Genomic DNA, 13,224 nt, shown 5'->3' with positions numbered 1-13,224 from the left:
AAACTACCGAGCATTCCTGGGCGACCCTACACGCCTCCCATGGTGAGCCCAAGACCACTTATGCATCGCCTACCTCACCAAATCTTCAGCAGGATAAGAACGTCCAGATCAGTAATCAATTGGAGCAGCTTGAAGCCACAATCAATCAGTTCATCGAAGCTCAAGCCGTCTCTAAGGCCACCCTTCATGAGAGAAATTACAATATGTCAATTCACTTCAATAAGAAGCTTGAAGATCTTTCTGCTCAAGTCAAATCCATCAAGACTCAAGATGCCGAGATTATAAAAGGAAGAATAGACGCAGTTGAAGGACGGGGCGAAGAGAACGAAGTCGGCATTCGCAAGGCTAGTGGAAACATCCGCACCTTAGAAATCAAACTTGATGAAGCAGAAGAAACTATCAATGATAATAGCAACCAGACTTACTCATGCGTGGAAGAAATATGGGATAGAGTACACAAGGTCTGAGACAAAGCAGAAGAGATTGACTCAACCGTAGACAAAGTAGTCTATGCTCTTGATGAAATCAAAGAAAATTTCGAAAAGGTTATGTAAGGGCATGAAGCGTATGATTCAACACATCCCAACAATGATCTTGACCCAAGAGAATAGAACATAGAGCTGGAAGATCCAAAAAACTACTTAGAAGGCAAAGGGGAAGATGAAACAACCAAAACACCTTGAAGTCTTTCACCAATGGTCGCACCTCCCACGACTGCAGCCAATGGCCCCTCAGCCGCGGTCGTGAAGCATCCACCCGCGGCCACGAATCTGTTTCCCACGGTCGCGCCTCCTCCACCTGCGGCCAACCATTGGTCAGATTCGCCTCAGCTTTCCTCTACTCTTACAGGCTAGTGTTCATCTGATGCATATGCTGGGATAGTCAGAACCCCTTTCCTCGGGCAAAAAGTGTACGCCATCAGATCCATAGTATCTCAAGAAGAAGATGAGATACTACCTTGCAGCATAGCTTTAGCTTATGAAGATGCATATGAAGGACAATACTTTAAAGACGAAGACTATTGTTTGTTCATAGAAAGAGGCAATCAAGAAAGATTGGTGGAACTAGGAGCACCAATATCTAGAGAGAGACTCATTGAATTCAACAAGTTAGTGAACACAATCCCTCTCTATAAAGGTTTCGATGATGTGTGGGATCTTGGTTGTTTGCAAGTTTTCTATAGGCACAGGAAAGAGACAAAGGAGGATATCGGAACTTACTTTGGGAGAGCCTGACGCATGTCCTTTCCTAGGACATCACCTGATGCTGCAGTTTACTCAATTCACCTTCAAAGACCTGAAGAATGCAGCTACTACACCAACAAAACCAGCAAAGAAAAGCTTGATGAGTTCAATGATGTAATTCGAAGTTTACCTTAAGGAATCACCTTTGCCAGAGCTTGCAAAGACTTCATGATCGGCCATTACTTCTGTGAGAGCAAGGAATCCATTCCTGAAATAGAAGAATTTTTCGATGTTCGAACACTTCAAAAAATCGAAGGTCAAGGTCAGTTTCTCATCTCTTGTTTATTAGAGGTGAAATGTTTAACAATGTGCTTTGTGATTCTGGAGCTTGTCTAAACATGATGTCCAAGGAAATTTCTTTGACAATTGGTATTAAGCACCTGCGGAGGACTAGGATGAAGATAAGTATAGCTGATGATTCGAATGCAACACCTAAAGAGTAGCTTATGACATTCTTTTGAGGATAGGAGATTTCATTGTTCCTATCGACTTCTACATTATCGAAACAAAAGACGCAACACGTCTAGTGATTCTCAGATGGTCCTTTCTAGCAACTTCCGGAGCCATCATGGACTGGCCAAACCGGAAGATCTCATTTGCTAATATCGACAAAGATGTCTTGACAGAAGCTGTCCCGTACAACAGTAAAGCGGGAAAACGTCCTGCAACAGATGATTTTGAAGCAGAACTTTGGAGTGAGGAAGAACTTACTAAGCAAAACAAGGAGATTTCGAAAAAGACCTGTCTTAGGACAAGGTTTTCTTCATCTGACTAAATCACGTCCTACACCAAATCAAGCTAAACGACTTAAACCAAAAGCGCTTAGTGGGAGGCAACCCATTTAGGTATTGTTTTCTTTATGATTTTTTTTTCTTTTTCTATTGATATTTTTCTTTTTCTTAGTTTCAGGTGTTTCTTATAAATAAAAAAAAACCAAAAAAATGAAAAAAAATTCAAAAAAACATAAAAAGGATGGTTCTCGACTGCTCGGCCCAGCAGGAACTAAGGAGAAGCAAGAACATGCCGCATTTAAGCCCCCGCGGTCGCATGAGTTCGGACCGTGGCTAAGCCTACATCGACCACGGCCGCGTACTTGTGACCGCAGCCAAACACATCCCAACCGCGGTCGCGTAAACCCTGACCGCAGGAAATGGTCGTTCACATGACCCCCGACCCCAAACCACCCACTTTCATCCATTCCACCTCACCAAGTCCAATTCCACCTCATCCATCACTTCCCACCACCTCCCATCACCATTTCTCTTCCATTTATCAGCTTCGCGCCTCCTCCCGAATCGATCCGGTTCATTCCCATCAGCATCCCGGATTCAGGTAAGTTCCATTTAGCTTACCTATTTCGATATATCTATGCAGTTTCCTCATCTAAGCTCGACTTCTTTCACACTGAGGACAGTGTGATTTAAGTCTGGGGGAGAATTTCATCATTTTTAACCACTTTTCTTTCATGACTCTTGCATTATCTACACTTTTTGCATTTTCTCTAAAATTTTTCAAAAACGGTTTTCAAAACAAAATACGTTTTAAAGGAAATGGTGAACATGAATCAATGATAGTTGACTGTATGCTTTTAGACTGTTCCTAGTAACATACTCATTCATGATTTTGGACTAGACTAGGCGGTAGCTGAAGACATTTGAAACGAAGTACCCCAGAGAAATTTAAATGATTTCGATTTAGATGAAGGATTAATACACTAACATTATGTTAATTTTCTCATTAGAGCATTAGACCAGGGAAACGAATCATACATTCAGGACTCCTTTACCCTTTTTACCACGCTCTGTTGATCCTGAATGGCTAGTTCATCTTTAGCTAGTCCCTACCTTAACAAAGCTTCTTTCGAACCACATGCACTCTTTTTTCCATTGTCTTATATGCAGATATGTGCAAAAACGTCAGATAGAAAGAGGAACGACATAGTTTTCAGTCACTAAGACGAAGAACTGCGATTTTCCGGAAACTTTACCAGAAGGATTCAACAAAGGACAAAACTCAGCTTGTTTCAGAAAAATCGCCATACATTGGTACATTTTCGTCCCTTAGACTCTCTCTCTCTTTCTAAAAAGGTTATTTCCCCTTTCTAAAAAAAAAATAAATAAAGAAATCCAAAAAAGAAAAGAAAATAAGAAAGGAAAGGAAATAAAACCTTAGAGGGACTAAGATGATCGATTTTATCCTTTGGGCAAGTTAGAGTTCGATTATATGGAGTTTTGGAGATCATTTTTCTGATTCCCGGAAAAGATCTAAGTCTGGGGGAACAGCTGCTCACAACAATGGAGGAAGGATTATGCAACAACATTGGACAAGAAGAAGTGACTGAAAATTGCGGATATCAACAGGTCCACTCTCTCTCTTGCGGTTGTGCATAATATCTTGCATCCTCCAGATTCATCAGGTAATCCGAAACACTTTGACTCCACCACTTAAACAGCCTTTAAATGTCAAATGCCGTCTACCCTGGATGACGTCTTTGATGAGAATTCACTTATGCACTTAATGAATGTAAAGAGCTAGTTGACTGGAATCGAGATTTAGATTGTTTATGTTTTGCATGACGGAAAAAGTGGACTAGTATCTTTTGTGTCTTGGTGAGAATTTTCTAGACTAAGTTGTGAACTAATGTACGATCTATGGTCCTAGCTTAGGAGTTCATGTCTCTGAGATTTGTGCATTCCCTATTTTTTTTTTTTTCCATTTTACCAGATTGGATTTTTGCTTTGTTTGAAGACAAACAAAGGTTTTAAGTCTGGGGGAGTTTGATAACAACGTGTTTTGACTATTTTTATGGATCGTTTTGAAATACGTTTTCTATATTTTTTATTGCTTTCAAGTGTTTTTATTGTATTTTTCTAGTATTTGTAGTTTCAAGACTCTTTTCAGGAAACTTAGGAAAAAGCTTAACAAAATTGATAGAAGACCGGATTTCAGCTCAAAGTCAAATCGTCAGAAGTTCACCCTCAAATGATGACCTTCTCACTGTACGATCCAGCTCAAATTTGGAGACCTTAAAGATGGAACTACTATCTTTACGCATCGCTCTGGATGTAATTCGTCTATGCATACCGAGATCACCGGATCACAGCTCGGCGCGCTCTTCTCTTCACGCGCCTCGCCGATCTGTAATTGCTATAAGAGCTTGGCGAGCTCATTCGCAGGTTCTCGGTTCGTCTTTAGCTTTTTCCTGTTTTCGTCTGCGATCGAGTCTACCATGGGCTTCCTCATCTTATGCTCGGCCAAAAAACACATACACGACTCTTTTTGGTTTCCCCATATCGTCTTGATTCCGCCAGGAGTCGGGAACTTGACGCATAAATGATATGTTGATGGAACGGCTTGCATCGAGTTCAACCACGTCGTTCCCATGATTACGTTGTAAATTGCCGAATGATCAGCTACATAATACTCCACAACTTTCGTTACTCCTTCTGCTTGCACGGGAAGCCTGATCGTCCCGATTGTCATCGTTGTTTTCCCTGAGAATCCCGTTAATAGCTTCGGGATGGCAGTTACTTCGGACAAATCGATTTTCATCCTCCTAATGGTTTCGCTGAAGATATTAATTAATATTCTGACGACATCGTGATCCCTAATACTAAGCTCGATCACAAGGGGATCACTATGTGGCATGTCGATTCCCACTGTTTCGTCTTTCGAAAACGAGATTATTATAGCGGGATAGCTCGGAGGCTCCGCCCAGTTAACACTTGCATCGGCTCTCCACTACAAAGCTTTAATTGACGATACGGTGCCAAGACAGTATTGCGATCCACCCATTATCATATTGATCCTTCTTCTGGGGCCATCTCGCGGATCCTCGTTATTCATCCTTCCTCGCTTTTGGGCTTCGCCTCGGTTTCCTTGCTCCCGGTTCGGGGGGTTAACTTCGTCACCTTCTCGCTTTTTCGTCTTCAGGTTCCTTGGCAGCTGCAGTTTCTTTGGGCTCTCCTGCTGTTCGCTTTGCGGCGATTCTGGCAGCCAAGAACTGACAGTTTGCTGTTGAGTGTCCGTAGCACTGGTGGTGTTCGCAAATGCTGGTTCAGAGTGTAAGTGTTCCTTGGTCCTTTGCCTCGTCCTGCTACCACTTGATAATTGTGGGCTCCTTGTAGCCACGACCCTTCGTGATGCACATAGTCATTGCCTCTCACATTCCTTTGACGCGTCGTCAGAGAATTTCGGATTGCCGCTTTAGTCAACTCGTACTGCTCGTCTAGTGATAACACCGGATTTTGACTATTTTTATGGATCACTTTTATATCTTTATAGGTGTTTTTACTCCATTTTTAAAGGTTTTGAAAGGATTTCTATGTTTTTGGATTTTAAAAGACTTTTCAGGTAATTTGGGATAAAGAGACACAAATTGGAACAAAAAGATTCTTTTGGATAAATGCAGACCGTCAGAACTCTCATGGAGAGACGAAAACCTTCTCACCGTCCGATTACCCTCAAAATTAGACAACTTATAGAAGAATCAACCAGCTTTCAAATGCATTTGGTTTGAAGACATTCCAACGGTTGGATATCAAGATATATTTCATTTGCCCCGCACACACTCGAAGACGGCCAGCAAGTCACGCGACCGCGGCCACCGACCCATCCACCGCAGTCACGACAACGGCCAAGCCTCTATTTCCCGCGTCCACGTTACTCTCGACCGCGGCGGGCCATCTCCGATTAAAAGCCCATATTTCTGAAGCCCAAAGTCATTTCTCTGCCTCAATACCATGGAGTATTGAAAACTATAAATACTTGTCATTTAGGTCGTTTTTAGACATCACCTTCATACTTTTTCAAAAACCCTTTTTCTCCAGCCGTTTTATGTGATTTTAAAGAAGATTGTTCAACTCTGAGTTCATCAATAGAGAAGCTTTCTTTCATCTCTTTTCTTTACTGTTTTTGATTGCTTTTATTAAAACCAATGATGATGTCAACCTCAGCCATGTCTGAGTAGATCCCGAGTTGGGCTTAGGGTTCCCGAAAGGGGCTCTCATAATCGATTAAGACATCTAGGTTTATAGATCTGGGATTTTAACATTGTTCTCTGTTTATTCTCGTCCTTATTGCATGTATCCTTGATTGATCACTCCGTATCTGATCTAGATAGGTAGTGTTGTGAAAGTTTTCATTAAGTATCCGACCTAGAATGAAACATGTAATTTTTCCGTAGGAGTGGAAACCTACCTGCGGCGAAATCGTGAGTACTAACGAGTCCTGTTCAGCTCTTACGTTCTTTCCCTTCCAGGACCAGAGTGGAAACCTACTGGTCAGGTTTGCGAGAAACAGTTCGTTATGATCACGACAGTGACGTAGTCATACCGCCATACTCTAGCTCTAGAACCCTATATTTCGATATCCGTCAATCCTAATCTATAATCCCTAGTGTGAAACCCGATTATGATCCCTGTAGAGTTCCCAAAAGCTCAGTGTTTTTAACTATAGTTTACAAACCAATCGATTTTTACTTGCTCATTTAGATCTGCCTTATATTTGCCTTAGTTTGATATTCTGCTTTGCTTCATTTGCCTTTTATTCGATTTTCTACTTGCTTTTTAAGATAGATTTATTCGCTTTTTTTAGTTGTAGTTTAATCCGTGACAAACAACTAATATCTAAAACCAATATAGTCTAGACATAAAGTTAGAAACTGTAGAAGAATACCAGGCACACAAATCTCTGTGGATTCGATCCCTAAGTACTACAATTGATTAGCTGTGCACTTTCAGCTTTCATTTGTTTTTATTAAGGGAAAAACTTATTCTCTCACGCAGTAGACACATCATCTAGGTTCTTCATCTCTTCTTCCTTCACGAAAAAGTCAGCAGAGCGATGTAGGGCATCCTGGATCGTGAGCGGCATGTTCAACTCCATTTCCCTCCGGAACTCGGACTTACACCACAGTGATCTTTTCAGGGATTCGAGAGCTGCCTTGTCACTCACTCCTTCCACCTTCGACACCACCGCTTTAAACCGAGCCATGTAAGCTCTCAATGGCTCGTTTGGTCCCTAAGACAAAGTCCATAGATCGGCATCGGAAGTTCCTCGGTCCATGAACATGGAATACTGTTTCAGGAAAACGGCAGACAGCTGCTGAAAATTCTTAATGGAATTACGCTCGAGCCTCGAGAACCATTCCAATGACGCACCCTTCAAGTGTTCGACAAATAGGAGGCAGAAACTAGCATCTCTTTCGTCTTGCTGAGATTGGGGGTGTTTCTCGAGAAGGCTCGTCCCATTCCGTTCCGAAAAGCTGTGATGGGCGTCTTCGGGTTGGTTTTCCCTTCGTAGAAAGGAATTCTTCTTGGCGGCCTGCCTTCATCTCAAAGGAATTGCATGATGAACTTGGGATCGGACTGCCTTCATCTCGGCGGCCGTCTGAGCTATAGTAGCTCGTTCATCTCCTTCATCTGGTTGTTCTTTCGCGACTCGTTGACTTCGTCTTCTGTACTGCCACCGTTTAGAGCTGCTCAGCACGCATTGCCGCGTTGATTTCCTTTTCGTGCCAAGCTATCATGTTCCATCTGCTCGACCCATAACAGATTTTCCTCCTCCTCTATCAGGTTTTGATTTTGAAGCAAGACGTCATCCTCTTCGTTAGTCATTGCTCCTTCCAACGCCTCTTCGAGTTTGGCTCGGGTAATACGTCATGAAGTGCGGCTCGGCTAAAGGGCGAGCTCCTCTTCCTGGTCATCTTCATCATCGACAGTGATCGTCTCTGTGAGAATCCGCTCCCTTCTTCCCTAACCGGGAACCAGACGGACCGGCTATCAAATCCATGAGACCCCGAATCCGCTTTTCATCTGGATTGACTATCAACTTTGAACGCCCCCAACCGTCCCTACCAGTGAGCCTAACGCCGTATAATCTGGAGCCCAACGTCCTCTCTCTAGGCCCGTTGGCCCACCAAACACCCCTACCAGTGAGTCCAACGTCCTCTCTCTCTAGGCCCGTTGGCCCAGCACCGTCCAACGATTGGGCTCTTTCTAGGCCCATTCGGCCCACCCCTGTCTGACGGTCGGGAGTTGCTCCTTCCAACGCCTCTTCGAGTTTGGCTCAGATAATGCGTCCTGAAGTGCGGCTCGGCTAAAGGGCGAGCTCCTCTTCTTGGTCGTCTTCATCATCGATAGTGATCGTCTCTGTGAGACCCCACTCCCTTTTTCCCTAACCGGGAACCAGACGGACCGGCTATCAAATCCATGAGACCCCGAATCCGCTTTTCATCTGGATTGACTATCAACTTTGAACGCCCCCAACCGTCCCTACCAGTAAGCCTAACGCCGTATAATCTGGAGCCCAACGTCCCCTCTCTAGGCCCGTTGGCCCACCAAAGGCTCCTACCAGTGAGTCCAATGTCCTCTCTCTCTAGGCCCGTTGGCCCAGCACCGTCCAACGGTTGGGCTCTTTCTAGGCCCATTCAGCCCACCCCTGTCTGACGGTTGGGAGTCGCTTGGTCCGGGAGGCTCGTAAGAGGTGTCTACTGTCCCTGCAATCACTATGTGATCTTTCCCCGTGCTTTGTCCTCACTTGCACGGTACCGCAGACTACTTCCTGAGAGGTCACCCATACTGAGATTACTCCAGCATAAGCACGCTTAACTCTGGAGTTCTCTCAAGACACTTGACCAGAAAAGATAAGTGCACTCTGATGACATAGGTAGCCAAATTAATTCTTATAAACCTTTTCACACATATCAGAAATCGAGATGTCACAATTGTGAGACCCTGCTCCCTTCTTTCTTAACCGGGAACCAGATGGACCAGCTATCAAATCCATGAGATCCCGAATCCGCCTTTCATCTGGATTGGCTATCAACTTTGAACGCCCCCAACCGTCCCTACCAGTGAGCCCAACGCCGTATAATCTGGGGCCCAACGTCCTCTCTCTAGGCCCGTTGGCCCACCAACCGCCCCTACCAGTGAGCCCAATGTCCTCTCTCTAAGCCCGTTGGCCTAGCACTGTCTAACGGTTGGCCTATTTCTAGGCCCATTAGACCCACCCCTGTCCGTCGATCGGGAGTCGCTTGGTCCGGGAGGCTCGTAGGAGTTGTCTACTATCCCTGCAATCATCACGTGATATTTCTCCGTGCTTTGTCCTCACTCGCACGGTACCGCAGAGTACTTCCCGACAAGTCACCCATCCTGAGATTACTCTAGCATAAGCACGCTTAACTCTGGAGTTTACACTTGACCGGAAAAGATAAGTGCACTTTGATGACATAGGTAGCCAAATTAATTCTTGTAAGTCTTTTCACATATATCGAAAATGGGATGTCACAATTCTCTCCGACTTCCAAGGAATTCGTCCTCGAATTCTCAACCACGTCCCAAGACGCTACCTGGGTCCGAGCCGGTTAGCTAACCTAGGCTCTGATACCAATTGTGAGATCCCGTTCCCTTCTTCCCTTACCGGGAACCAGACGGACCGGCTATCAAATCCATGAGCCCCGAATCCGCCTTTCATCTGGATTGTCTATCAACTTTTAACGCCCCCAACCGTCTCTACCAGTGAGCCCAACGCCGTATAATCTAGGCCCAACGTCCTCTCTCTAGGCCGGTTGGCCCACCAACCGCTCCTACCAGTGAACCCAACGTCCTCTATCTCTAGGCCCGTTGGCCCACCACTGTCTAACGGTTGGCCTCTTTCTAGGCCCATTGGACCCACCCCCGTCCGACGGTCGGGAGTCGCTTGGTCCGGAAGGCTCGTAAGAGTTGTGATTGCGTAAAATTAGTTTTATTGCTTAGGGTTTATGTGATTGCGTAAAAGTTACATAATGAAAGAATTACATCGACTATTTATACTAAGTCTACAGGCCGCCTAACCGAGATTCTCTCTCGAGATTCTTGGAAATTTTCCTTTTCTTTTGTGTGGCTGACGACTCCAATCTCTCTTAGGGTAAAATCTCATGGACTCGTCCATCAGGCCTTTGCGATCCTGCAGCTCGTCGCATCGATATTTTTGGCCCTCCGGCTTGGCCCAATCTCTTCCTCCTTCGGCCCAATGTACTTTTTGTTAACAGGATTACTCTTTGGCTCGGGTACACAGGGAATCTCTTGAACCGGTGTGGTTCGGCTCAATTTCATGGTTCTTTGTATATTTAGCTCGGTCCAACTGAGATCTTTCTCAATTTAGCTCGGTTTTTGTCGAACCATCTCTTGGTTCGGCTCGGTCCAAGATGGAATTTGGCTCGGTCCAAGGTGGAATTTGGTTCGGTCCGGCTTAATCGAACTGATCGTTTGGTTTATCGGTTCATTTCGGTTCGCCCCCTTTTTCCAGTAAATCGTAGAATTGGGTTTTCCGAACCCCGATTTTAACACTTAGTCTTTTTAGGCTGTTAAAATCGTGGGGGTGAAAACCGACCTCAACATAAGAGATTCTGATCCAAGGTGCAACTCAATTTTGCCTCCTCTCACATCAATTATGGCACCTGCTGTAGCAAGGAATGGTCTACCCAAAATGAGAGGATCAACAGGCTCTTCATCCATTTCAAACACAATGAAGTCTGTTGGGAGTTCAAAATCACATATCTTCACAGGAAGATCTTTAAGAATCCCAATGGGGAGCCTGACTGATCTATCAGCAAGCACCAAAGATAACCTTGCAGGCTTGTAGGTTGTGAACCCCAACTTCTTTGCAATAGAGAAAGACATTAATCTCAGTAAAGCTCCCAAGTCACATAAGCAGCTTGCAAACTTCAAAGGACCAATAGTACATGGCAATGTAAAACTCCCTGGATCAGATAGCTTCCTAGGGATTGTCCTCCTCTAAATTATTGCATTGCATTCATGACTTAAGACCACCATTCCTTGTAGTTCTTTTGTCTTGTTCAAAATAGCATATTTTAAGAACTTCCCAAGTTGAGGGACCATAAAGAATGCTTCTATTATGGGCATGTTGAACTGAGTCTTCTCCAATTGCTTCTCAAAAGCAGCTATACCCTTATCTAAGAGCTGCTTCTTGAACCTTCCTGGAAATAGAAGTTTGTGCTGATAAGGTGGTGGTGGCACATATGGTTTCTCAGGCACCATCTATTTTGCCTCACCTTTGCTCTTGTCATTCTTAGCAACTTCATCTTCTGGTTCACTCCCTTGAGCCACCTCCCTACCAAGTTGCTCATTGTTCTCAATAAGCACATGGCTTTGTTGTTTTATCTCAGGTATATCCTTGCCACTTTTTAGGGTAATGGCATCGGCATACTCCTTTGGCTTTGGTTCAGGCTTCCCAAGAAGTGTTTCTTGTCGTTTAGAGGAAGAAGCTTGATTCTTTTTAAGCTATTTGATCTCATGGTTCATTGCTTCATACTTGGAACCCAGATCAGTAAAGCTATGTTCAACCCTTTGTTGACCTTGAAGCAGCTGCTATAGAACCCCACACAAGTCTGAACCCATCTGCTGCTGAATCGCCTGCTGCTGACCCATCTGCTGATGAACCTGCTGCTGCTGTCCCATTTCCTGTTGTCCAAAGTCTGGTGGAGACTTGCTGACAGGCGGTTGACTAGTAAAGCTGCTCCCCTAAAGCTGTGGCTGTTGTGCATATTGATGAGGTTGCTGCACAAACTATTGCTTGTTTTGAAAGTTCCCTTGAAACTGGTTCTTGGGAACAAAGCTCTGATTCTGGACTTGCTGAGGAGGATTCATTTGGTCTCCATGGTTGGCTACATTAGGGTTTCTATAGCTGATGTTCTGATTGTAGTTGTTGAACCTGTTGAACTTGTTCTGGTTCCCAATGTAGTGGAGTTCCTCCTGAGTCAAGGCATCTTCATTGACATTTTAAAAACATGTGGTTTGGTCATCAAACTCGCCAACATAGTGTGGTGGCTTCTGAGTAGCCAGTAAGACCTTATCAAGCTTGCTCTGAATTTCCTTGATATCCTTTCTCATTATTTGCTCCTCACTAGAGCCTTGTCCTCTATTGGCTCTGTCATAATCCTCCCCATAGGTGTCATTGCTCATAGCCAAGTTCTTTACCAGCTCCAGTGCTGCATTGATTTTCTTGGCAAGGAAGTTGCCATTGGAAGGTGTATCCAACTGATTCCTGAACTTTGGGAGAGCTCATCGGTAGAAAGTGCTGAGTAAAGAAGCTTCAGATAACCCATGATGAGGGCACTTGTTTGTATAGCTTCTAAATCTTTCCCATGCTTCCCGAAAGCTCTCATTGTTGTGTTGGATAAAGCCTGAGATTTAATTCCTCAACTTGGATGTCCTTGAGGTGGAGAAGAATTTAGAGAGAAAGGCCAGCTTACACTGCTCCCATGTTTGGATTAAACCTCTTGGTAAGTTCTTCATCCACTGATGAGCTTTGTCTCCTAAGCTGAAAGGGAACAGTCTTAACTTGAAGCTATCCTCTGAGACCCCATTAATATTTGTCAGATCACAGACTCTGTCAAATTGATTAAAGTGCTCAAGTGGATCCTCTATAGGCAGCCCATGAAATTTTGAATTCTGCACCATATTTAGAAGTGATGCTTTTACTTCAAAATTGTTGTTTTGGACTGGTGGAGCTTGGATTCCTGCTCTGTATTTAGCCCTGTCATTCTCTCAAACAAAGACATGTGGTGGCTCTTGACGCCTGGGAGGTTGAGGGTGGGGTTGATTGACCTGATGCCCTTGCTGGTTCTAGTGTTCCTGAGCTTGTCCCTGATGGACCTGTGATAACACCTGATTTTGACCACTTTTATGGATCCTTTCAATATCTTATGCAAGTGTTTTTACTCAGTTTTAAAGGTTTTTAAGTGATTTCCATATTTTAGAGTCTAAAAAGAGTTTTCAGGATATTTTGACAAAAGGGATGCACTTGGGAGCAAAAAGCACATCTTTGGATAAATTTGGACCGTCAGAAGTTTTTTAAACAAATTGAGGCCTTCCCACAGTCTGATCATCCCCAAATCTGGACACAAGATAGATGAGACAATCAGCTTTCTAATACAAGTGCAATCAAAGCAATCCAACGGTTAGATCTCCAGTTATTT

At 44.1% G+C, this 13,224-nt stretch overlaps 1 non-coding gene across 1 annotated transcript; it reads left to right on the top strand.

Annotated features, from left to right (window-relative positions):
- Positions 1-12,344: 12,344 nt before the first annotated feature.
- LOC112083658 lies at positions 12,345-12,451 on the top strand. The gene has a single exon (XR_002897794.1). It is a non-coding gene; the product is annotated as a small nucleolar RNA R71 (small nucleolar RNA).
- The last annotated feature ends 773 nt before the right edge of the window (positions 12,452-13,224 follow it).

The sequence above is a fragment of the Eutrema salsugineum genome, unplaced genomic scaffold (genome assembly GCF_000478725.1).
Source record: "Eutrema salsugineum unplaced genomic scaffold, Eutsalg1_0 scaffold_6, whole genome shotgun sequence".
Taxonomy (NCBI): Eukaryota; Viridiplantae; Streptophyta; class Magnoliopsida; order Brassicales; family Brassicaceae; genus Eutrema; species Eutrema salsugineum.
This window is presented reverse-complemented; position numbering and strand designations above follow the sequence as displayed.